We start from the raw sequence: 24,179 nt of genomic DNA, 5'->3' as shown, positions 1-24,179 counted from the left end.
TTTTAACATGTGTAATTTATTTCACCATTTAATTAAATGTTTTATATCAGCATCTTCTTGGAATTAACTTTTCAAATATGAGTTATTGCAGTTTTAATGTTGTCATAATGCCAACAGGGGAAAACTAACACTATTTTGTTGATGTTTATAATGAATTCATTCAAAAGGTTCCATTGGGACATATTAAGTCATAATAATTAATCTAAATTACTAATGGGGGTTTGTTCTGATTTTTGATGAGAAAAATCATTTACAAAGAAGATTCAAAATGAGTAAGAAATCACAGGAGGTGCTACTTTAATTGAATTTAAAATGGTAATCTCCCGCTAGTAACGTTTAGTGCTATGAGCTCAAAATACATTGACAATAGGAGGCGATTTCTTGCAGCTGTACATTAATAAAGAGAAAAATGCATTTCATTTAATTTATTAAAATAATTAACAATTGCTTGCAGTTAACCATACAATGTGATTATCTACTTTGAATGGCCATATTTATGATAGATGTCTCAGTGCATGCAAATAGAATGCACAGCATGCTGACAGCTTGACTATAACATATCACTTATCCCCACTTTACCTGGCAGTCGTTTTAAAACCTTTGCCTCAATTTAAAAACAAATAAAGCTTACCTCATGAAATGTTGCTCCTCTCACCAGTTTCCTCTCTTCCCTTGATGACTTTGACTCCTTGCTGGCTACAAGTCCCTGGGTGTGGATTGTGTCACTATGAACCATTACTCACGTGGAAACCTCAGTAACATGTACTGGCACACCACTGGATCAAGGGGGCTTCAGAGCCAAACCCTTCCTGACCTCACCATGTTGCACATGTGTCATTTCAGCAGGGGTTATTGGATAGCAATCAAGACGTGGGAGTCTATTTTTTTCTTCCTGACCGAACACCAATTACAGTTCACCTAATACAGCTTCAGATGAAATCAACTAATGCAGCACGGGTCAAATGTGGAACCTAAACTTCTCCTGATATGTGTGGCTCAGCTCTTCACTGAGTAAGCTCACTTAGCTAGCAAAGGAGCAAAAGATATAGTTGTTTCAGTGAACTGTAGGGTGAAAAATGTATTTTGAAATGAATCTTCAGATGTGGAAACTTAAAATACATGGTGGAATAAAGTTAAAACAAATTGGAGCAGTTGTAAATGATGAATGATTTGGAAATTGGGGAGATAGTAATTAAAACTACATACCTATGGTGTCATCAATATATATATTTTTTAAAGATTATTTTGAATAAAAACGAACAAAGATTTCTGAATTCAATAATCTGAATTATAAACTAGACCTGAAGCACACCGATGCACCACTTACTTTATGCGGTGATATTTTTTGAATGTGTGTTCTTCTTAGAGACCTTCCCCACAAAGAATGCATACTGAGAATTTGCTTTGCATGACTTTCCACTTATTTGAACTGATAGAAAACTGTGGCGATAACGTATGAAGTGCTGATATGTGGTACTGGTGATCAATCCTTCCCGTGAAGGTTGCAATTTCATAAAATTGGTCCTTACATGCAAACAGTTTTCAAGATGGGGAGGAGCGTATGCTATATGCAAAAATATCATGGTGATGCAAGGTGATCACAGACAATGATTTAATCAGAGGGAAGGCTACTACAGTTCATAAAAAGAGCAAAATTAAGACAACAGGCAATATGCAGGTTTTAATATGTAAATTTGTGTAATAGGTCTGAAGTGGAAATGAATGGGATTCGTTGTTGAATGCAACAGGAAGTCAACAGGGCAAGAAAAAGTAACACAGTGAGAAACTTCTTAAAAATTGATTGCAATTAAATCTTTAAAAATCTAAACAGGTATTTTTCCAGAGCTACTCACATGATGTCAATCAAAGAGAGGGACAAACCCCTTTCAGGTGAATGGATTGCAAGTTGACTACAAAAGGGAAAATGAAGAGTAGCGATGGAAGGTAGTTACTCAGACTGGCTAAAGATAGGAACTGATGTTCCACAAGGATCAATACTGGGACCACTGATGCTCAATATTTTCCTAAACCATTTGGACTCAAGAAACGGAAGTGTAATTTCAAAATTTACAGCTGACACCAAATTGGGAGGTGCCATCAATGCCGAGGACGACTGTGACAAAATACAAGAAGGTACTAATAAACATGCAGAATAGCATTTAAGTGACAAATGGACTTCAGTATAGGTGGGGACAATAATTGTGCAACAGATAATCTATCCATCACCCTTTGACATTCAATGGGATTGTCATAATTGAATCCTCCACCATCAACAACCTATGGATCACTATAGATTAGAAACGTAACTGGACAAGCCAAATAAATTGTGACTGAAGACCAGGCTCGAGGTTGGGAATTCAGCAGTAAGTATCTCACTACCTGACTCTCTGAAGTCTCTCTGACATTTACAAGGTGTAAGTCAGGAGGGTGTTGGAATACACTTCATTTGCCTGGATGAATGCAGCTCTGACATGAATGCAGCTCTGACAATATCACCCAAAAGCAATCTGCTTGGTTAGTATTCACTTCATCAGCTGAAACATTCATGCTCTACATCACAGACACACTGTGGCTACAGTGTGCACTACTAACACATTGCACTGAATCAACCAGCCAAAGTTCCTTCAACAAATACACCTCTACCACCAGAAGAATCAAGGCAGCAGAAACATGGGAAGACCCCCATCTACAAATTCCCCTTTAAGTCACACACCATCCTGACTAGAAATATAATGTTAATCCTTCATTATCATTGGCCCAGAATCCTCTAACTCCCTTCCTAACAGCACCGTGGATGTCCCTACACCACTTGGACTGCAGGGTTTCGTGAAGGTAACTTACCACCAGCTTCTCGAGGGTAATTGGATAATAAACTCTCCCAGCAACATCCACATTGTATGAAAGAATAAAACAAGGGATAGAGAAGCAGAGAGATCTGGAGTACAGATATAGAAATAATTAAAGTTAACGATGCGGGTTAATATGACAATAAAAAAGCAAACATAGCACTGAGATTCATTTCTGGAGGCACAGTGCTGGAAAGAATAGAAGCTGTGCTACAGAATAATGTAAAAACCACACTTGGAAGCAGTGGGGAAGGTGCAAAAAAGGTTACTAGAATAATACAAAAACTCAGGTTATATCTAACAGGAAAGATTGAACTGTCAGGGGTTCCATTCTCCAAAATAAAAGCAGAAGGCAGGAGGATGACCTGATAGATGTTCTTATAGTCAAAGAAGTATTTGATAGGGTAGGTGATTGTGGACAATATTTTTCAACGTGCAAATGAGACCAGATGAGTGGCCATTAATCTAAGATAGTCACTAATAAATTCAGTAAGGAATTCAGGAGAAAATCCAGAGGGTGGTTAGAATATGGAACATGTCACCCTAAGGAGTAGTAAAGGTAACTAATATATGTATTAAAGGGGAGCTGGGTAAACACATAAGAGGGAAAGAAATAGCAGGATATGCTGATGGGGTTAGATGAAGATGGGGGAGAGGAGGGTCACGTGGTATACACCGACACAGACCTGTTGGGCTGAATGGCTTGTTTCCGTATGGCTTCGCCCTTCAACCAATCCTACTTCACGTTAATGCTGCTTATTGAATGAACATAGGAGCAAGAGAAGGTCATTCAGACTCTAGTGCCTGCTCCACCATTCATTTAGATCATGGCTGATCGATCTTAATGCCATTTACCTGCCTTGATCCATAATCATAATGCGCTAGCCAAACAAAACCACCTATTTGGCATGGTGGAAGACTTGAAGATTTCCATAACACTTCATGCAAAGAAGTGTTTCTTGACAACCCCCCTCCCCTTTTATAGTTTTAAGGTTACGCTCCCATGTTCAGAACTCCTCCAGTTGAGAAAAAAAAATTCTTTTCTCTACCCCCTGAATTGCAGTCATCATCTTCAACGCCTCAATTAGAATGAATTAACCCCTTAATCATCTATACCAGACACATTACAAAGCCTGGGCTTAAACTCATGCAAACTGTGGGGGCTATTTGATGGTCTAGTTGCTCTGCTGGAATTCTAAATGCAACTTAAGGATTATTTTAAAAATCTATTGATTGAATTCTTAATCGGAATGCATCACTCTTAATGTAAAAATTAGAAGTTTTCAGGAGGAATCATTTTCCTTCAACGCGCTTAGAAATGGAACATGGGATTGGGAGTGAGAGAAAAGTGAGAAATCCATTTGAAAGCAGTTTGGTGAACAATTCTAAACTTGTCTGGAATATTGTAAATTGGTCTTACAAGCCAATAAGTTGCGGCGGAGGAGCCAAATAAATTGTGACTGAAGACCAGGCTCGAGGTTGGGAATTCAGCAGTAAGTATCTCACTACCTGACTCTCTGAAGTCTCTCTGACATTTACAAGGTGTAAGTCAGGAGGGTGTTGGAATACACTTCATTTGCCTGGATGAATGCAGCTCTGACATGAATGCAGCTCTGACAATATCACCCAAAAGCAATCTGCTTGGTTAGTATTCACTTCATCAGCTGAAACATTCATGCTCTACATCACAGACACACTGTGGCTACAGTGTGCACTACTAACACATTGCACTGAATCAACCAGCCAAAGTTCCTTCAACAAATACACCTCTACCACCAGAAGAATCAAGGCAGCAGAAACATGGGAAGACCCCCATCTACAAATTCCCCTTTCAGTCACACACCATCCTGACTAGAAATATAATGTTAATCCTTCATTATCATTGGCCCAGAATCCTCTAACTCCCTTCCTAACAGCACCATGGATGTCCCTACACCACTTGGCCTACTGGTATTATCGCTAGACTATTAATCCAGAAACTCAGCTAATGTTCTGGGTACCTGGGTTCAAATCCCACCACGGCAGATTGAATTTGAATTCAATAAAATATATCTGGAATTAAGAATCTACTGATGACCATGAAACCTTTGTTGATTGTCAAAAAAAACCCATCTGGTTCACTAATGCCCTTTAGGGAAGGAAATCTGCCGTCCTTACCTACATAAGGTCTACATGTGACTCCAAAGTCACAGCAATGTGGTTGACTCTCAACTGCCCTCCAAGGGCAACTAGGGATGAGCAATAAATGCTGGCCAGCCAGCAACGTCAATGTCCCACAAATGAATAAAATAAAAAAGATGGTATATATCCTTCACAGTGATTGAACAACTTTTAAGAAAATAAGATTTTTTTCTGCCATTAACATGCTATCTCCTGGTTCTGAGAGAAAAAAGGTTTAAAATATCAGAGAAATGATAGCTCCCCAAATAATGATCCAATTCAATAAAATGAGATGAAATTTCCTTCAAAGATCAAATAATCATGCGACATTTATTTTCTTTGGAGACTGTCACTGGAAATTTTCAACCTGGACTGCGGCTGGCATTCTCCAGTCCCGCTGCAGTGAATGGAGTATTGGCTGAGTGCCAAATTCTCCATTCTCACTGGCAGCAGGGGTGGGGTGAATGAAATTGGAGAATCCCAAAACACCAGAAAATGCGTACAAGTCAACATTCTCTGGAGTGCAGAAATATTCCGAGCTATCCTAGAAAACACATTTTTTATCTGAAACTATAGAATCCCCACAGTGCAGAAGGAGTCTCCCCTTTGGCCCATTAAATCTGCACCAACAATCCCACCCCAGGCCCTTTCCCCATCACCCCACATATTTACCCTGACACTAAGGGGCAATTGAGCGTGACCAATCAAACTAACCCGCACATCTTTGGAATGTGGGAGGAAACTGGAGCACCCGGAGGTAAGCCATGCGGACACGGGAGAATACGCAAATTCCACACAGGCCTGGCCCGGATCCATGGCACTGTGAGGCAGCAATGTTAACCACTGTACTACCATGCCACCCATTTTGTACCTTCAATACTTGTTACCTCCTGTAGTTTTCATATACAAGTCAATGAGTGGAATTCTCCCATTTTGAGACTAAGGATAGGATTCTCCAAGCTCACCCACAGCCGGGGGTTTTCTGGTCCCTTTGCAGTGGATAGAGTTTTAGCTGAGCACCAAATTCTCTGTTCTTGCTGGCAGTGGCAGCAGGGTGTAAACAGCTGGAGAATTCTGTCCTAAGTCCCCTGGTTGCAGTGGGAGTGTTTCCCATTGCAGAGGCTGACAGGAAAACAGGCCAAACTTTCCAACCCCGACCTTATTATTGACGCACCCGGGGTATTTTATACCATATTCAGTGGTGGGGTAAAGTGGATGGTGGGTAATCTGCCATTTTGTCCAGGTGCCATATTGAAAAGGTGCCCAACACCTCTGACCCACCATTGAAGAAAGAAGGTGGACTGTCTGAAAATGAAGTTGGATTTCTGCAACCACGTGGAGACCAGAAGATGGATGTCCTGAGAAAGAAGATGGATCTTGAGGAACATTCTGAGGCTGGAAGATGGACCCCCTCCCAAGACATCAAATCTGGAAGGCCCACCTGTCAATGCTCCCCTGATCCACTGCAGTGGTGTTCAAGGGTCCAGTGTTGCACGTGGTCTCCATCCTGAACTCCAGAGATAGCCCCAGACATTGTTCAGGTGAGTCCCCACGTCTGCACATTACGTTGTTCCAAAGTGTTTCATGCCATTGTATTTTCCCGCCGGCATTATGGAGAATCTGGCGTGAGGGGTTGGTGGGGTGGGGGGAAAGAGTGTTCAGGCCTTCATCTACATCCCATTAAGAGGGTGAAAATGAGGTTCATGCAGTCCTCTGGTGGGTTTTCCAACCTGCCATGGTGGGCACCAGTGGAAAGTCCCATCATAAATTCATGCTGGTGTGAAACTGATTTCTGGGCCTCCTGTTAAACTCTCTCCCCACACCTGATATTGAACCTGCTGTAGGGGCTTGGGAGAATTCTACTCAATGTCCCAATGTACCTTCAGTATAAACGTGTGCCATGCAGAGTTAATGAGTTATCGAGCATGTTTGAAACAGTCAGTTTGCTCTTGTTGATTCACCCATGTATTGCTGCCTAATTTTCATGTGAGCATATGTATCTCTCTCTGTAATATGTTCTATATCTTATGTTTATAAGATATAGAGTAAGAAGTTTAACAACACCAGGTTAAAGTCCAACAGGTTTATTTGGTAGCAAAAGCCACACAAGCTTTCGAGGCTCTAAGCCCCTTCTTCAGGTGAGTGGGAATTCTGTTCACAAACAGAACTTATAAAGACACAGACTCAATTTACATGAATAATGGTTGGAATGCGAATACTTACAACTAATCCAGTCTTTAAGAAACAGTTAAAGACTGGATTAGTTGTAAGTATTCGCATTCCAACCATTATTCATGTAAATTGAGTCTGTGTCTTTATAAGTTCTGTTTGTGAACAGAATTCCCACTCACCTGAAGAAGGGGCTTAGAGCCTCGAAAGCTTGTGTGGCTTTTGCTACCAAATAAACCTGTTGGACTTTAACCTGGTGTTGTTAAACTTCTTACTGTGTTTACCCCAGTCCAACGCCGGCATCTCCACATTATAAGATATAGAAGCAGAATTAGGCCATTCAGCCCATTAAGTCCACTCTGCTATTCGATCATGGCTGATATGCTCTTTTTCCCCATTTTCCTGCCTTCTCCCCATAACCTTTCAACCCATTACCAACGAAAAATCTGTCTAACTCCATCTTAAATTTACTCACTGTCCCAGCATCCACTGCACTTTGAGGTAGCGAATTCCACAGATTCACAACCCTTTGGGAGAAGCAGTTTCTCCTCAACTCTGTTCTAAATTTTCTACCCTTTACCCTAAGATTATGACCTCTCGTCCTAGAATGCCCCACCAGCGGAAGCATCCGCTCTACGTCTAATTTATCCTTACCTTTTATCATCTTGAATACCTCAATTTGATTTGCATACACATATATGTAATGTACATAATATGTACACGTTATAGTAGTATGTACGATAAATATTTGGTATAAAAACACAGGTAGGCAACATGGACAGTACATTAAATTTCCTTAAAGCAAAAACATTTCCAATAAAATCAGAAGGTATGGTCTAACAGAAGGCTTGCAGTCACAGACACAGCTGAGTAAAGCAGAGGTTTTCATTGCTGATTCCAAGGCTCCAAATGGTAATGGAGAAATTGCTTTTCTCACAGATGGACTAATTCATTACTTGATGTTAAATATACTTGGAAAAGACATTCATTTCAGATTCACAACCATATATAAAAAACAGGATAGCAAATTTCTTGGGAGTGTAAACTGATCGCAAACAGATTTTTCTGTGGGAACATTTGTGGATCATTAGTCTCCAGTAATCTTCCTGATGCACAGTAACAGTGGTAAACATTTGAAAAATCAATTTCAATCTCTCATGTTGGAGAAATATATTCTTACCACTTTTGTCTTCTCGAGAGATTCCTTCTCTTCTTTGGCCTTTTTTCTTAGATCGTGAGAAATTTCTTCCATCTCCTGCCCCAAATGATAAGACATAATTTAACCAAAAGTGTCCATTAAAAGCAGGTACATAGATGGTTGGTCTCTCTACCTAGTCTGTCATTTAAAATGATGGAAGACCACAGTATGAAATACTAACTATAGTTCAATCAATTTGAGAATGCATTGAATGTTGTCATCTGATACAATTTGTCCATTATTTGTAACTTTCAAACATTTTCATTATGTTGTAAGGTATTACATTGAGCATAGAATTCCTACAGTGCCAGCTACAGGCTATTCGCCCATCGAATCTGCACTGACTTTCCGAAAGAGCATCCTACCCAGACCCTTTATCCCCGTACTCCCACACGCATACCCCACCAATTCCCCAAAACTACACCTCTTGGGATACCAAAGGGCAATTTAGTATGGCCAATCCACCTAGCCTGCACATCTTTGGAATGTGGAAGGGACCCGGAGGAAACCCATGCAGACATGGGGAGAACGTGCAAACTCCACAAAGACAGTTACCCAAGACTGGAATTGAACCCTGGTGCTGTGAGGCAGCAGTGCTAACCACTGTGCCACCGTGCCACCCACGTCTTGTAGACAATATTGACAGATGGAACTAACCTACAGATTAGCCATGCTCTAAGTGAATAGCGGAACAAGCTTTGAGGGACTGAATGGTGTACTCCATTTCCTATATTGTTGCTTTCACAATATATATCCTTAAAGCTCTTTTATTCCCTTTGGGGCTGCCTCGATTTCAAATGCAGGTCTCAACCCTGCACAATGCTGGGAGTTGTTGTAACCTGACAGTGCTTTTTGCTGTATTGGACAGTTAATAGTCAGAGCGTATGTGTTGTTCAATTATGGAAGGCAGCTGGGGTGCCAATAGGAGGCCCTCTAGCACTGAAGCTGCAGCCTACAGTTGGAGCTGAGGGAGAGAGCTTGATGTCCTTCTCAGCACCTTTTACAAAACTGCAAAAAAAAGCTCCAGCTGCCAGACAAGTTGGTATTGTGGCAGCATAGAGGTGGAACGGTGGGGTCGGTGAAGGGCAAAGCGATCTTGGAGATCTGGTCCTCTGGCTTGGCACTGGGAGGCCACCTCCTGGCATCTGCCATGCTGCCAATTCAGCAAGAGTCTTGACCATGGCCTTAATTGGCCTCTGTTGATTGTGTTAATAAACTACCTGCTGCTTTCAGAAAATGTCCAGAAGTCAAGAGCATGGAGGAGAACCAGCAAACACTCGGGGGTCGAGGAATTCTGCATCTCCCTGCCTCTGCCCCTTCCCCTGTATCAGCACCAAAATTCTGTCCCATATGCTTGAAGCACTGCACAAAGGGGAAACTCACAACAGATTAAATCAGTCTACTTTATAGGTGGATTACTGTGTACATTATAAGGCTCCAGATATCCAGGGAAATTAAAATTCAGTATTTAATTTTCACATTATCATTAGAACATCTGGTCACAAGGGTTTAGGGCACCACAATTCTTTATTTCAGTTCAGATGCTTGATACGATAAGTATTAGATCTGGCGTGACCTTTAATTTACCCAGAACAGTCTACACACAGTCAACAGTTTAGATTCTGGGTAGATGTCTTCTCATCCCTGAATATATTTGGCAAGTTGACCGAGAATTCTGTCAACAATTTAAAATGCTCATGCATTTGTAAGTATCAGAACGCCACTCTATCTGAAATTTACAAATACATGAAGGTTACCTCAGTGTCCCGTTTCAAACACTGTTTTTCTATTAAATATGGTAACAAATCCTAGGGCAGTGAGAACATTTCTTATGCAACAGCCCCTAGGTGGCATCGGTATGCCACAATTTTTGTACATTTAAAAACAATTAAAATGTTAAATTCATATATATTGTCGAGAAAGAATTAAATTGGGCAGCTAATGGTGTATGGAAGACCCACCACTCAGAATGACAGGCCAGTAACTCATAAATGGCATCAATGCAAATTAGTTACCACATCCAATGTCATTCAGTTACCACCAGTAGCCAGTGCACACCCTTTACAGAAAAATTCAAATCAAAAGCTACAGAGTATTTAACAATACCTACCTGCTGTTAAATATAATGAGATTTTTTTTTTAACATGATTTTCCTACGGCAGGTTTTGGTCTAGCATATATAGTGTGGCGTATAAAGGAGACTTTTTTAAATAGCTGAAAGACATTGTACAGTAAACAACACAATCTTCCACAGACACAAACTCCTAGTTCACACCATCTCTAAACACATCCGCTGTCAATCATCGCACCCACTACATTACCAAACATGGAATGGATGCATACACATGGAAAACCAGGCTTCAATCTGAATAAAAAACCCATTATTTCTGTTGCTGTGAGACGCGAGATGATATTACGTGATATATTAAAAACTGTTTGCTTTATAAATCTGAAAGAATCCCGGTTGCAGTTTGCCTGGATAGACAGCAGGTGATAAAGCCTTGCATTTTAACAACGGAATTTAAATTTGTAAGTGGGACTGGAAGCAATTTAATAGTAGCTGCCGTCAGTCTTCAATAAACTCCATTCTGAGTTAAGTGTCCACCAGCTGACTAAAGCACTTGGCTATCACTTTGTGCTTCAGTCAACTCTCCGTTCTCTGGTTAAGAAAACAGTGGAAGGTTCTAGCAACACATATAGGCTTACGGAGACCTGCTATCAATCCTGTGGGGGGCTCTGGAAATATAACCTCTGAAATGCAACTGGTCAAGGTTGAATAATCCAGGTGATGATAGATAGATACCCTGGAGTATAACTCAATTTCTGTCACGTACATTAGGGAATTTCTTTATGGTTTTATTTCTTTTTCTGAAAGTTTTACCTGCGGTTATTTTCTGCCCTGATGAGAATTTTGTCACAGTGAAAGCTTCACACAACTCATGGAAGGAGAAGAGTTAAAAGGCTGAAAAAGTGCACCTTTTGTCCAAGGTATATGGGAGTGTTAAATTTGAATTTTCATTCACAATTAACAGACTGGCACACACAGATAATTAACCAGTACCCCGACAGTCGATCCTTATCCTACCAAATTTACAACCAGTTTATCAAAGAAGAAACATTGAAGAAAACTCAGAAAATGGATCAGTGAAAAACTTGGCAGAAAGAGGGGTGGAGGCCAGAAAAATGAGCTAAGAAAATTAAAATAAAGTAAAGGATTAAGATTAAAATCACAGATTGAAAGATTTGCATTCACATTGTACCCATCACTCTTCTCAAAAAGTTTCAACATATTTCCACATACAATGAACCACCTTGAAAGCAATTTCTGCATTTATATAGCACCTTCCATCAGAGAGCTCTAAAGTGGATAACAGGCAAAGTGTATTTTAGTCATTGTTGTAATGCAAGACACAAAACAGTCAAGTTGCACACACCAAACTCCTACAGAGAAGGGGCAGGATTCTCCAGCCGCGCGCGCCCCCAGACTGGAAATTCTCTCCTGAGCTCAACTGACCTCGAATTGTCCGCCGAATTTTCTGTCTTGCCCACTACGATTCCCGTGGCAGGTGAGACGGGAGAATTTCGGCCATGAAGTTAAATGACCAAATGTTCTGTTGGTTGATAATCTATTAATTGCTTTGTTAGAGATCTTGTTTGAGGGATAAATTTTTAAATTTTTTAAATTCCAATTCAATCAAATCAAATCCAATTCAGAGTCTCAACAAGTTGAGACATTTCCGATCCAAGCTGACAAGACAGGGCCTCCAGTCCTGTCTTGGGCCTGATCTAAATGAGCCAAGCTGATTGGAGTAGGTGCAAGTCCTCCTCCTCCAAGGCTTGATCTCATTTGCATCTTAGCCAAAAGGCCGAGATGCCGCTTTTAAAAATGAAGCTTAAATGTAACCTAATGACCTCGCAGATGGGGACAGCAGCAACCTTGAATACTGTAAGATCCCTCAAACAGTGCCGAGATGAATGATTAGTTGATCTACTTTTAGTGGTGTTGATTAAGAAAGGAATGTTGATTATCTCACTCATCTTTGAATGGTCCATGGAATTTTTAATATCCACCTGAACTACTGGAAGATGAGTCCGTTCAATGTATCACTGAATATTAACATGCCACATTTCACAGTGTCATGACACAAAATAATGACAGGCAGGCTTCATTTCCTTCAATTCCATCTGACCTTCAATTCAACCAGCCCATACTTGCATTATCAGAACAGTCTCCAATATTAGATGTGATCCTGCGATTGGACAGCACCTACTGAACAACCGAGTGTGCAAAGAATTGTATAAACAATGAATTTAAGACTATGGATGGGATTTTCTGTACCCCCATGCGGCTTGTTTTACCATGACGGCGATGGCCTGTGATTGGCCAGTGGCTTGATCTACCAGTCTCGGCGCTGGCAACAAGTTTTCCTGTTTATCGCACCCTTCGCTGCCAGGGAACCTGTGGCGAGGATAGCCATTGATGGGACTGGAAGACCCATCAGAGGGAACAGCCAAAGATATTGGCCTAGATGTTGGGCTCACAATGTGGTTCACTTACACTTGCTAGAAGCTACATATATTCATGTAGGGCCCTATGCTCTACAAGCAGAGAGTATGTTTCTTCTGCTGCATCTTTTTCAATTCAACAAAAGCATGGGGGACAAGAGTCCCTGATATATTACATTACCCATGGCAATGCCTTGACCAGAGTTGACTTGCTTTTTTTGAATTTAATCCAAAGCTGGGAGATAACCATTCCCTGGTGCAGACTCCATGGCAATGCTTCGACCAAGCAGAGTCTACTTGCCAACCGATCAGCACTCTTCTCTCATGCATTATAAACTGGTGTTCCCTTTGAAATTTGGTATCTGTCCTGTTGAGTGCAAGATGAAAAGCTTCAATGGTATGTCTCTTTTTCAGCAATATCCAGAAATAACTTGCTTGGCTTTCCCCTTCCCTGTATGGATGGTGAACCCACTAATTGCCTTTAATTGGCCTGGCCCTTCACAAACCTGCATGGGTATGCCTAGAGTATGCTGCGTGGGTTCAGAACTCGGAACTGAAATAGCAGCCAGGTTCCCAACCCCAAATTCAAAAATCCCACCACTGAGTAGGTAGTTGGGACTAGCTTCAATGGGTGGGGTGGGGTCAGAGCGGAAAAGAGTACTGATTAGTACTGGGAGCATTAAAGGGGAAAAGGGGTCATTGTAATAAGATAAGGTATGGGATGCTGTATTTCTTTTTAAGACTTTTGTGGGGCCAGTAACACCACAAATGATTGTCAGACATCTAAACACTTCACGTATCCTGTGTTTCTCAGGCATCCAGATTCCTCGGAAACCCTATCTGGCAAATCTGTCATCTCCAGGCAATCTTTTACTTCTCCTGTAACCAGCTCAATAACATTTATATATTATCCATTTCTTCCAATATATAACCTCTTGCACTAATCAGCTTTACAATTTGAGCATTGTCCAGCCCACTTGTATTTTTTTCTATAGTTCCTCAGCTCCTCACTCTAGTTTAAATATTATCTATGAACCCTTGAACTCGCTCTGCACATTTGAATTCAGGTCATTTATAAAGTTTATAAATGGTTCCTCAAAAATGCTGACGTCCTCAATAAACTCTACTTCCGTCATCTTCCCTATTTTTGCCTACCTTCTGACATGGCCTAAGGAACATAGTGATAGAAACGGAAATTTGTAGGGACGTTCCTCAGTTATCAAAGCTCTTGGCTTCGATCTCGGATCTGTTTGACAGAACTGGAAGGAAGGGGTGTGGGGTTCTGGGATCTCAAAGCACAAGGGAGTGGACTGACTCACTGAGAAGGACTGGGTTAGACTAGATATGCTTAGGAGTGAAAGTAATAGGGCAATTGTTATGGGGGATTTTAACTTGACTAATATTGACTGGAATTGTTATAGCTCTAGCTCGTTAGAGGGGTCAGTTTTTGTTCAAAGCGTGCAGGAAGGTTTTTTGACTCAGTATGTAGACAGGCCAACTAGAGGTGAGGCTATATTGGATCTGGTGCTGGGAAATGAGCCAGACCAGGTGCTAGACTTGGAAGTTGGTGTGCATTTTGGTGATAGTGACCACAATTCGGTTACGTTCACCTTAGTGATGGAAAGGGATAGGCATGAACCTCGGGCCAGTGGTTTTAGCTGGGGGAAGGGTAATTATGAGGCTATTAGGAGAGAATTAGGAAACATAGGTTGGACTAGGAGATTACAGGGACTGGGAACGTCCGACATGTGGAGTTTTTTCAAGGAGCAGCTACTGCGAGTCTGTGATAGGTATGTCCCTGTCAGGCAAGGAGGAATTGGTAGGGCTAGGGAACCGTGGTGCACCAAAAAAGTTTCTTTGTTGGTTAAAAAGAAAAAGGAGGCTTATGTTCGGATGAGACGTGAGCACTCGGGTAGTGCACTAGAAAGCTTTAGATTGGCTAAGAGGGAGTTGAAGAGCGAGCTTAGAAGGGCTAAAAGGGGACATGAGAAGACTTTGGCGGATAGGGTTAAAGAGAATCCTAAGGCGTTCTATAGGTATGTCAAGAACAGAAGGTTGGTTAGGGCAAGTTTAGGGCCAGTTATAGATGGCAGAGGGAAGTTATGTGTGGAACCGGAGGAGATTGGTGAAGCATTGAACCAATATTTCTCTTCGGTGTTCACGCAAGGGGACATGAATATAGCTGAGGAGGACACTGGGTTGCAAGGGAGTAGAATAGACAGTATTACAGTTGATAAGGAGGATGTGCAGGATATTCTGGAGGGTCTGAAAATAGATAAATCCCCTGGTCCGGATGGGATTTATCCAAGGATTCTCTGGGAGGCAAGAGAAGTGATTGCAGAGCCTCTGGCTCTGATCTTCAGGTCGTCGTTGGCCTCTGGTATAGTACCAGAAGATTGGAGGTTAGCGAATGTTGTCCCATTGTTTAAGAAGGGGAACAGAGACTTCCCCGGGAATTATAGACCGGTGAGTCTCACTTCTGTTGTCGGCAAGATGTTGGAAAAAATTATAAGGGATAGGATTTATAGTTATTTGGAGAGTAATGAATTGATAGGTGATAGTCAGCATGGTTTTGTGGCAGGTAGGTCGTGCCTTACTAACCTTATTGAGTTTTTTGAGAAAGTGACCAAGGAGGTGGATGGGGGCAAGGCAGTGGACGTGGTATATATGGATTTTAGTAAGGCGTTTGATAAGGTTCACCATGGTAGGCTTCTGCAGAAAATGCAGATGTATGGGATTGGGGGTGATCTAGGAAATTGGATCAGGAATTGGCTAGCGGATAGGAAACAGAGGGTGGTGGTTGATAGTAAATATTCATCATGGAGTGCGGTTACAAGTGGTGTACCTCAGGGATCTGTTTTGGGGCCACTGCTGTTTGTAATATTTATTAATGATCTGGATGAGGGTATAGTTGGGTGGATTAGCAAATTTGCTGATGACACCAAAGTCGGTGGTGTGGTAGACAGTGAGGAAGGGTGTCGTAGTTTGCAGGAAGACTTAGACAGGTTGCAAAGTTGGGCCGAGAGGTGGCGGATGGAGTTTAATGCGGAGAAGTGTGAGGTAATTCACTTTGGTAGGAATAACAGATGTGTTGAGTATAGGGCTAACGGGAGGACTTTGAATAGTGTGGAGGAGCAGAGGGATCTAGGTGTATGTGTGCATAGATCCCTGAAAGTTGGGAATCAAGTAGATAAGGTTGTTAAGAAGGCATATGGTGTCTTGGCGTTTATTGGTAGGGGGATTGAATTTAGGAGTCGTAGCGTTATGTTGCAACTGTACACAACTCTGGTGCGGCCGCACTTGGAGTACTGTGTGCAGTTCTGGTCCCCACATTACAGGAAGGATGTGGAGGCTTTGGAGAGGGTGCAGAGGAGGTTTACCAGGATGTTGCCTGGTATGGAGGGGAGATCCTATGAGGAGAGGCTGAGGGATTTGGGATTGTTTTCGCTGGAAAGGCGGCGGCTAAGAGGGGATCTTATTGAAACATATAAGATGATTAGAGGTTTAGATAGGGTGGATAGTGATAGCCTTTTTCCTCTGATGGAGAAATCCAGCACGAGGGGGCATGGCTTTAAATTGAGGGGGGGTAGTTATAGAACCGATGTCAGGGGTAGGTTCTTTACCCAGAGGGTGGTGAGGGATTGGAATGCCCTGCCAGCATCAGTAGTAAATGCGCCTAGTTTGGGGGCGTTTAAGAGATCCGTAGATAGGTTCATGGACGAAAAGAAATTGGTTTAGGTTGGAGGGTCACAGTTTTTTTTTTTAACTGGTCGGTGCAACATCGTGGGCCGAAGGGCCTGTTCTGCGCTGTAATGTTCTATGTTCTATGTTCTATGTCCTTCGGATGAAATATCATCATCAATCAATCATATCCACTTCATAATCCACAGTGACTGAAAAGAATACGAAGGATATCAACATCAACATCGATCCACCCCGCAGCGCCAGCCTATTTCAACGAGCTGTCACTCTCCTCTGGTGAAGGTTAGGCTTTCTCTCAAGGGCATGATCCACAATCTCAAGCTGCTTCACTGCTAAATCACCCCGGGGGTCTTACCTCACTGGTGATTGGAGCAACAGAGGTTGGAATTAATTAAGTTACATTCACATAACTTAGTGATCTTTAAAATTAATTTGAATTAACAGGCAATAACACTGGAATAATTCTTGATTCTTGGATTGATGTTTGGAAAATTGGTACTTAATTATTTCAGCGGTTAGATTTATTAGCGATGATCTTCTGGTCCCGCCGCTACCGAACTCTCTCTCTTCAGGCACTCTTCCATTCTTCTTCAAATCTACTGTCATTGCCCCTTTAGAGCCCAGTTGTTATTGCAAACTGTAGCCTAATCTCCAACATTTCTTCTTCTCCAAAACCCTTTAACATTTTGTCGCCTCCCAAATCCATTCCCATTTTTCCTGGAATTCTATGTTGAAATCGTCAAATCAGATGTCAAAGAGCTGAAACAGACCTCAGCAAAGCCACAAATCACCTTTGTTGTAACTATGAGTAGGATAAACTGTATTTTTTCATTCTTATCAATTGAACTTTAGCCAGAGAACACTGGCAATGTCTTCTCTTAGTGCTCCTATCCCATTACCTCTGGTATCGCCCAAGTATTTGACCTTGCACTCCCTCCTATTTCTCATCTGGAAGTTGTTCCTCGGCGATATCACCTACTTTGCACATGTGCACTGGTGATACCCAGCTCCACCTGAATGCTGCCTCGCACAATCCCTCTGCTGCCTTTTGCCGGGCAGGGCTTTCCTCCAACTAAATATTGGGAAGAAAGGAGCCATTGTTTTTGGTCCTCGCTTCCCCACTTCATCTCCTGCTAAAACCATCATCCATGTTACCTCTAGACATAACTACTCCAACACACGCCTGACTGGCCTTCAATATTCTACTTTCTGTAAACTGGAAATCATTCAAAATTTGTACCATGTCCCGCTTAGCCATCACTTCTGCGCTGACTTTTCTTTATTCATTTTATGGGACGTGAGCGTCGCTGGTTGGCCCAGCATTCATTGCCCAACCCCTCCATTTCAGAGGGCATTTGAAAGTCAACCACATTGCTGTGGATCTGGAGTCACATGTAGACCAGACCAGGTAAGGCCAGCAGATTTCCTTCTCTAAAGGACATTTGTGAACCAGATCGGATTTAACAACAATTGACAATGGTTTCATGGTCATCATTAGACTTTTAATTCCAAATTTTACCATCTGCCATGATGAGATTCGAATCCACGTCTCTGGATCTTGTCCTGGGTCTCTGGATAACTAGTCCAGTGACAAAACCACTATGCCACTGCCTCCCTTTGACTAACCTATGTTGGCTCCTGGTTATGTGATGCCTCAGTTATAGAATTTTCATCCTTGTTTTCAAAGCACTCCGGAGTCTTATCCCTCCCAGTCTCCATCAGCTGTCCAAGAAAGCTGTGCTCCTCTAATTCTGGTCTCTTGAGCATCCCTGACTTTAGTTGTTCCACCGTTGTCAGCCATGCATTCAGTCGCCTGGGCTCTATGCTCCAGGATTCCCTCTGCTTCTCCATCGTACCTTATTCCTTCTTCAAGAATACCTTAAAACTTACCTCATTGACTAAGCTTCTGGCCATCTGTCCTAAGATCACCTTGTGTGGCCTGGGTGCCAAATTTACTTTTGATAAGGCTCCCATGAAGCACCTTTGGGCATTTTTCAGTATCCCGATTAAAGGTACTATATAAACATTATTATCATTGTGGTCCCTTGGGTCAAACCATAACTGCAAGTGTTTGCATTGGAATTAATTAATCATAAAAAAACGACAACTTTGAAATTATCACTGTGATACACAGCCAGATATGCAACATTTGTGCAATTCCTGCTATAAAATGCAGTGGTGGCATTTTTTTTTAAAGTAAGAAAGACATAGAATGCTGCTGTTCAATTTTGGAGTCTTCATTCCAATACAAACTATCTAATGAATAAGATTTTTTGGTCTTTCTCCCATGTAATTAATTCTCATGAGGCAAAGATTAAGGAGTATAATTGTAGGCTGTACTTCTGCAATATAAATTTTCATTTGGACATAATGGATTCATCAACTATTGCGTGATACTAGTGACCACTACATCTGATGAAAATAATTTGCTGCATTATAGGGCACCACAAACTATATTATCTGTGCAAATGTTTTGACAGTGTTAAGATAAAAGGGTAAACATAATTTACTGGGGTTAATCATTGACAAATTAATGACTGTGGTGAACTTTTCCTGAAATGCACACTTCTCTCATGTTACCACAATCAAGAAAGGTATCATTAGCAAAAGTGTTGGTGAAATATTTCAATTGATTGGCTGATTACAGAGAGGAAGCCAAAGCTGAGAACGGTCAGTTTCTTGAATAAAGTGAGATGGAGAAGCAGAGGGAATCCCGGAGCATAGAGCCCAGGCCACTGAATGCATGGCTGACAACGGTGGAACAACTAAAGTCAGGGATGCTCAAGAGACCAGAATTAGAGGAGCACAGTTTTCTTGGACAGCTGATGGAGACCAGGAGGAATAAGACTTTGGAGGGCTTGAAAACAAGGATGAGGATTCTATAATTGAGGCATCACATAACCAGGAGCCAATAGAGGTTAGACAAAGGGAGGCAGTGTCATAATGGTTTTGTTACTGGGCTACCTCAGTTGCATCACATTAATGGGATGCAGTTGATGGTCCGATCACCCTCCCACAACACCAGATTCTCTGCGATGGGAAAATACGACAGCATGAAACACATTTGGAACAACTTGACGTGCAGTTGCTGGGACTCATGTGCACAATGCTTGGGGCTGCTTCCAAAGTTCGAGATGGGCAACCCTTGCCTCTGAAACACCACAGCAGTGGGCCAGGGGAACATCTACAAGTGGACCTTCCAGATTCAGTGTCCTTGAAAGGCACCATCTTCCTGACTCAGAGTTCTCCTGGATTTTCATCTTCATTTTCAGGTGATCCGCCTTCTTTCGTCAATCGTAGGTCAGTGATGTTGGGCACCTTTTCAATCTGGCACCCAGATAGGACAGCAGACAATGCGTCATTATCCCTGCCCCACCACCAAATACAGCGTAAAACACCCGGCTGGATAATTAATTAGGTTGGGGCCGGAGGATTTGGTGTGTTTTCTCACCAGCCTCCATAAAGGGAAACATTCCACATTCCCACCCCCGTCATGTACCCAAGTCTCAAAATCGAAGAATTCTGTCCAATGTTGCTTTCTTGCCTGTTTACAACTTATAGTGGAATATTGTAAAGGGCAGGTCATGTCTCACCAACTCGATTGAGTTTTTTGAAGAGGTGACAAAGATAATTGGTGAGGGAAGGGCTGTGGATGTAGTTTATATGGACTTCACTAAGGCATTTGACAAGGTCCCACATGGCAGACTGTTACAAAAACTCAAATCACATGGGATTTGGGGTGGACTAGCTAGACGGATACAGAACTGGCTTGGTTAAGGAAGACAGAGATGGAAAGGTGTTTTTCAGAATGGAGATCAATAGCTAGAGGTGGAAAGGTGTTTTTCAGAATGGAGATCAATAGCTAGAGGTGGAAAGGTGTATTTCAGAATGGAGATCAATAGCTAGAGGTGGAAAGGTGTATTTCAGAATGGAGATCTATAGCTAGTGGTGTTCCACATGGATCAGTGCTGGGACCTCTGTTGTTTGTAGTATGTACAAATGATCTGGAGGAAAATGCGGGTGATCCGATTAGTAAGTTTGTGAATGACACAAAGATTGGTGGAGTTGCTGATAGTGCTGGGGATTGTCAGAGGATACAACTGGATATAAATAGATTGGAGACTTGGGCACAGAAATGGCAGATGGAGTTTAATCCGGACAAATGTGAAGTGATGCATTTTGGAGGATCAAATTGAGGTGTGAATTATACTGTAAATGGCAGAACCCTTAGGAATATTAACATACAGAGGGATCTGGGCATGCAGGTCCACAGTTCCCTAAATGCAAAGGAAAGTACAAGTAAAATAGAGTTTATTTATTAGTCACAAGTAGGCTTACATTCACACTGCAATGAAGGTACATTCTGGCGCCTGTTCGGGCACACTGAGGGAGAATTTAGAATGGCCAATTCACCTAACCTGCACATCTTTTGGACTGTGGGAGGAAACCGGAGCACCTGGAGGAAACCCATGCAGACACTGGGAGAATGTGCAAACTCCACACAGACAGTGATCCAATCCGGGAATCGAACCTGGGTCCCTGACACTGTGAGGCAGCAGTGCTAACCACTGTGCCACCGTGCCACCCCAGCGGCAATACAGGTAGCCAAAGTGATTAAAAAAGCATATGACGTACTTGCCTTCATCAGCCAGGACATTGAGTGCAAGAGTTGGAAAATCATGTTGCAGCTATATAAAACCTTGGTTAGGCTGCATTTGGAGTATTGTGTGCAATTCTGGTCACCACACTACCAGAAGGATGTGGAAGCCTTGGAGAGAGTGCAAAGAAGGTTCACCAGGATGTTGCCTGGTCTCAAGGGTGTTGACTACGAGGAGTGTTTGAATAAACTAGGATAGTTTTCACTGGAAAGACGGAGACGGAGGGGAGACCTGATAGAGGTCTACAAAATTATGAGAGGCATAGACAGCGTGGATAGTCAGAGGCTTTTCCCCAGGGTGGGAGTGTCAATTACAAGGGGTTCCCAGGTTCAAGGTAAGAAGGGAAACGTTTAAGGGAGATGTGCAGGGGAAGTTTTTCACACAGGGAACGGTGGATGCCTGGAACATGCTGCTCGAGGAAGTGGTGGAAGTAGGTATATTAGCAATATTTAAGAGGCATCTGGATGGGCACATGAAGAGGGAGGGACTAGAGGGAAATGGACTGAGTGAGGGCAGGAGGTTTTTTTTAAAAGCTTAGTTAGGGCATCATGATCGGTGCAGGCTTGGAGGGCCAAAAGGCCTGTTCTTGCCTTGTACTTTTCTTTGTTCTTCTATTCAAATTTTTGATGTTGGATATGGAAGCTGCATTTGGTGTTAGGTTGGATTGCACAGGTAAGCAGGGAAATCAACCCTTGGATAACAAGATAGCGAATTAGACCGGAGCTGTAGCATACTGCCTGTATTCCTATCAATAGAAATCTGACTGATATAAAGCTTACTAACCCACTCAATTCCTCCTCCACCCCTACCCATTCAATTTACCCAATCTCCCTGTGGAGTCACAAATTTGTACATCTCAGTTCCCCCAGCTGCTGTTGAACTTAGAGATAAATCTTGTTGACTTTTCCTTCAATTAAAATAAAACCTTTGGATACCGGGTACAATAAATGCATCATACTTAAATTGTTCTGAATTTGAAAATGATTTTTTTGTTCATGTCAATTGAAAACATTTATTTTGTATTTGTATAGAATGCGTTGTGGATTTCGTCATATTATTTCACAATAAAGATTAATCTTGAGGATCCTGAAATTTTGATTTTTTTTTACTAAACACAGAGAAAGAAAAATGCCCCAGTGTTCCAGCTTTGACAAATTATATTTGGGAAAGACTGAATAATAATATTGTAAATGGGATCTAAGTGGCAGCAGCAATCAAAGTGGGGTTAATTCAGAAAATTTGCAATCTTTATGGAGTTTAATCGGGTTGGACTGATGATAATGAACTGCTCATTGTTTTGGCAAGGGTCCACACAAAATTCCCCGGAAAATATAACAAAATGGTGCGAGTCACTTATGCTATGCTTTGTTCTTTCATTTGCACCTCACCAGTGGCCCTGAGAGAACGATATATTTCAAAAAATCTGGATGATTTTCAGCCGTTAGAGAAAGCAGGAGACTGAATCCTGGTGGCTGAGAAACAAAAGCTAGACAATGAATCTCGCAGTGCGGACGTGGAACAACGTGACAAGCCTGGCAATAATCAGAGCCTGAAGGTAAATCTCAGAGAAACTATAACTCAATATGAGAAACAAGAGCCTTGCGGTGAACCTCTGCATGGGAGGGTTATGTAGCAGGGAGTGAAGGACAGGAGCACTGTGAGCATCACAGTGAAATTAAGAACCCAGGTTGTTATGATGAATCTCTGTTCGCAATGTGCCAAAATTGGTGCAGAGCTGTGATCAGAGTCAACACCTGTGAGAGACTGGAAAGGATGGGACAAATCACTGCAAGAACGGAAAGTGTTGCGGGAGATTTGCTGCAAGAAGCAGGACATGATGACAATGCAGTGGCGTGTCAGTGCAGAGAAATAGCAGCATCACAGAATATTACTGTCAGGCAGACAGCATTGTGACTTCAACAGCCATCCCCGTGAGGAAAGAGTACAATGAATGTCACAACCAATCCCCATGTTAAACAAGATCCCGACAGTGATCTTATGGGAGCAGCAAATTTGTGGTACTGCAAGGCCATCTTTCTAAATTACCATGAAAAAAGGGAAGGTGGTGCCAAAATCTGGTGTAAAGCATGAATGAATACAGCATTGAGTCATCATTAGAAATTAACAAGTCACTGAGTGAAAACAGCCTTTCACAGATACATCAACGGCTGTTTGTGGGGCACTAGAGGTGTAGTAGTAAATTAGAGTAACAGAAATGTATCAACGAATATTTGCGACAGAAACTGGCGTTAACAGTATCATGATTGGATATAAAGAGAGGTGATTCATTGCAATATTGTCTACTCCACACAGTTCAAAATAATATTGCTGCTAAAAATTGTTCAACTCAAATTATGGCACAATTCTATATAAATGAAAATGAGGATTTAATACCAAGGAAAATTTGAATGATATGGAATGAGGCAACACAATGTTCAGAAGGTGACACTGTAAATGAGCATGTCATGGTATATATCCCCGTGAGAAGTGTAAAAGCGTTTCAAGCAATGTATCACAAGGGATAAATGGGAATGGTGTGGTGAGCCGGTGTAAAAGAGGAAATTAATTAAAGTGAAAAGTAAAAATCTTAAGAGAATTATGATGCATCAGTAAGAAATGAGATGACAAAAGCAATCACTCAGTTACTGGTTTCAGCCATTCATACGACCTCTTTCACTATCGCAGCAATCATTTCTATTTGGCTCATTATTGTAACTTGAGCATAAACCCCAGATCAGGCAACTCAGCAGACTGAATATCAAAACAGCACTTTCCTAATAAGTGCAACTCTCGAGGAAGTGCATTTAACCACTGTTTATTCTTCATAGTGTGAATGCTAACAAGATCTAACGTATTCCAGAAATTGCTGTCAATGTAAAGCATTATGCCAGCAACAACAGAGTGGTGGTGAGACACCATCTGGAGTGTGATCCAATGTTC

The 24,179-nt window shown here is 41.8% G+C and overlaps 1 long non-coding RNA gene across 1 annotated transcript in view; it reads right to left on the bottom strand.

Moving 5' to 3' along the window:
• LOC144501618 (uncharacterized) overlaps positions 1-24,179 on the bottom strand; it is a 352,330-nt gene that overhangs the window by 290,699 nt on the left and 37,452 nt on the right. The window contains exon 2 of the long non-coding RNA XR_013499162.1: positions 8,356-8,430. This is a non-coding gene — a long non-coding RNA (uncharacterized LOC144501618). The remainder of the gene's footprint in view (positions 1-8,355; positions 8,431-24,179) is intronic.

Source organism: Mustelus asterias, chromosome 12 (genome assembly GCF_964213995.1).
Source record: "Mustelus asterias chromosome 12, sMusAst1.hap1.1, whole genome shotgun sequence".
Taxonomy (NCBI): domain Eukaryota; kingdom Metazoa; phylum Chordata; class Chondrichthyes; order Carcharhiniformes; family Triakidae; genus Mustelus; species Mustelus asterias.
The sequence above is the reverse complement of the archived record's forward strand: the minus strand, read 5'-3'. Positions and strand labels throughout refer to the sequence as shown.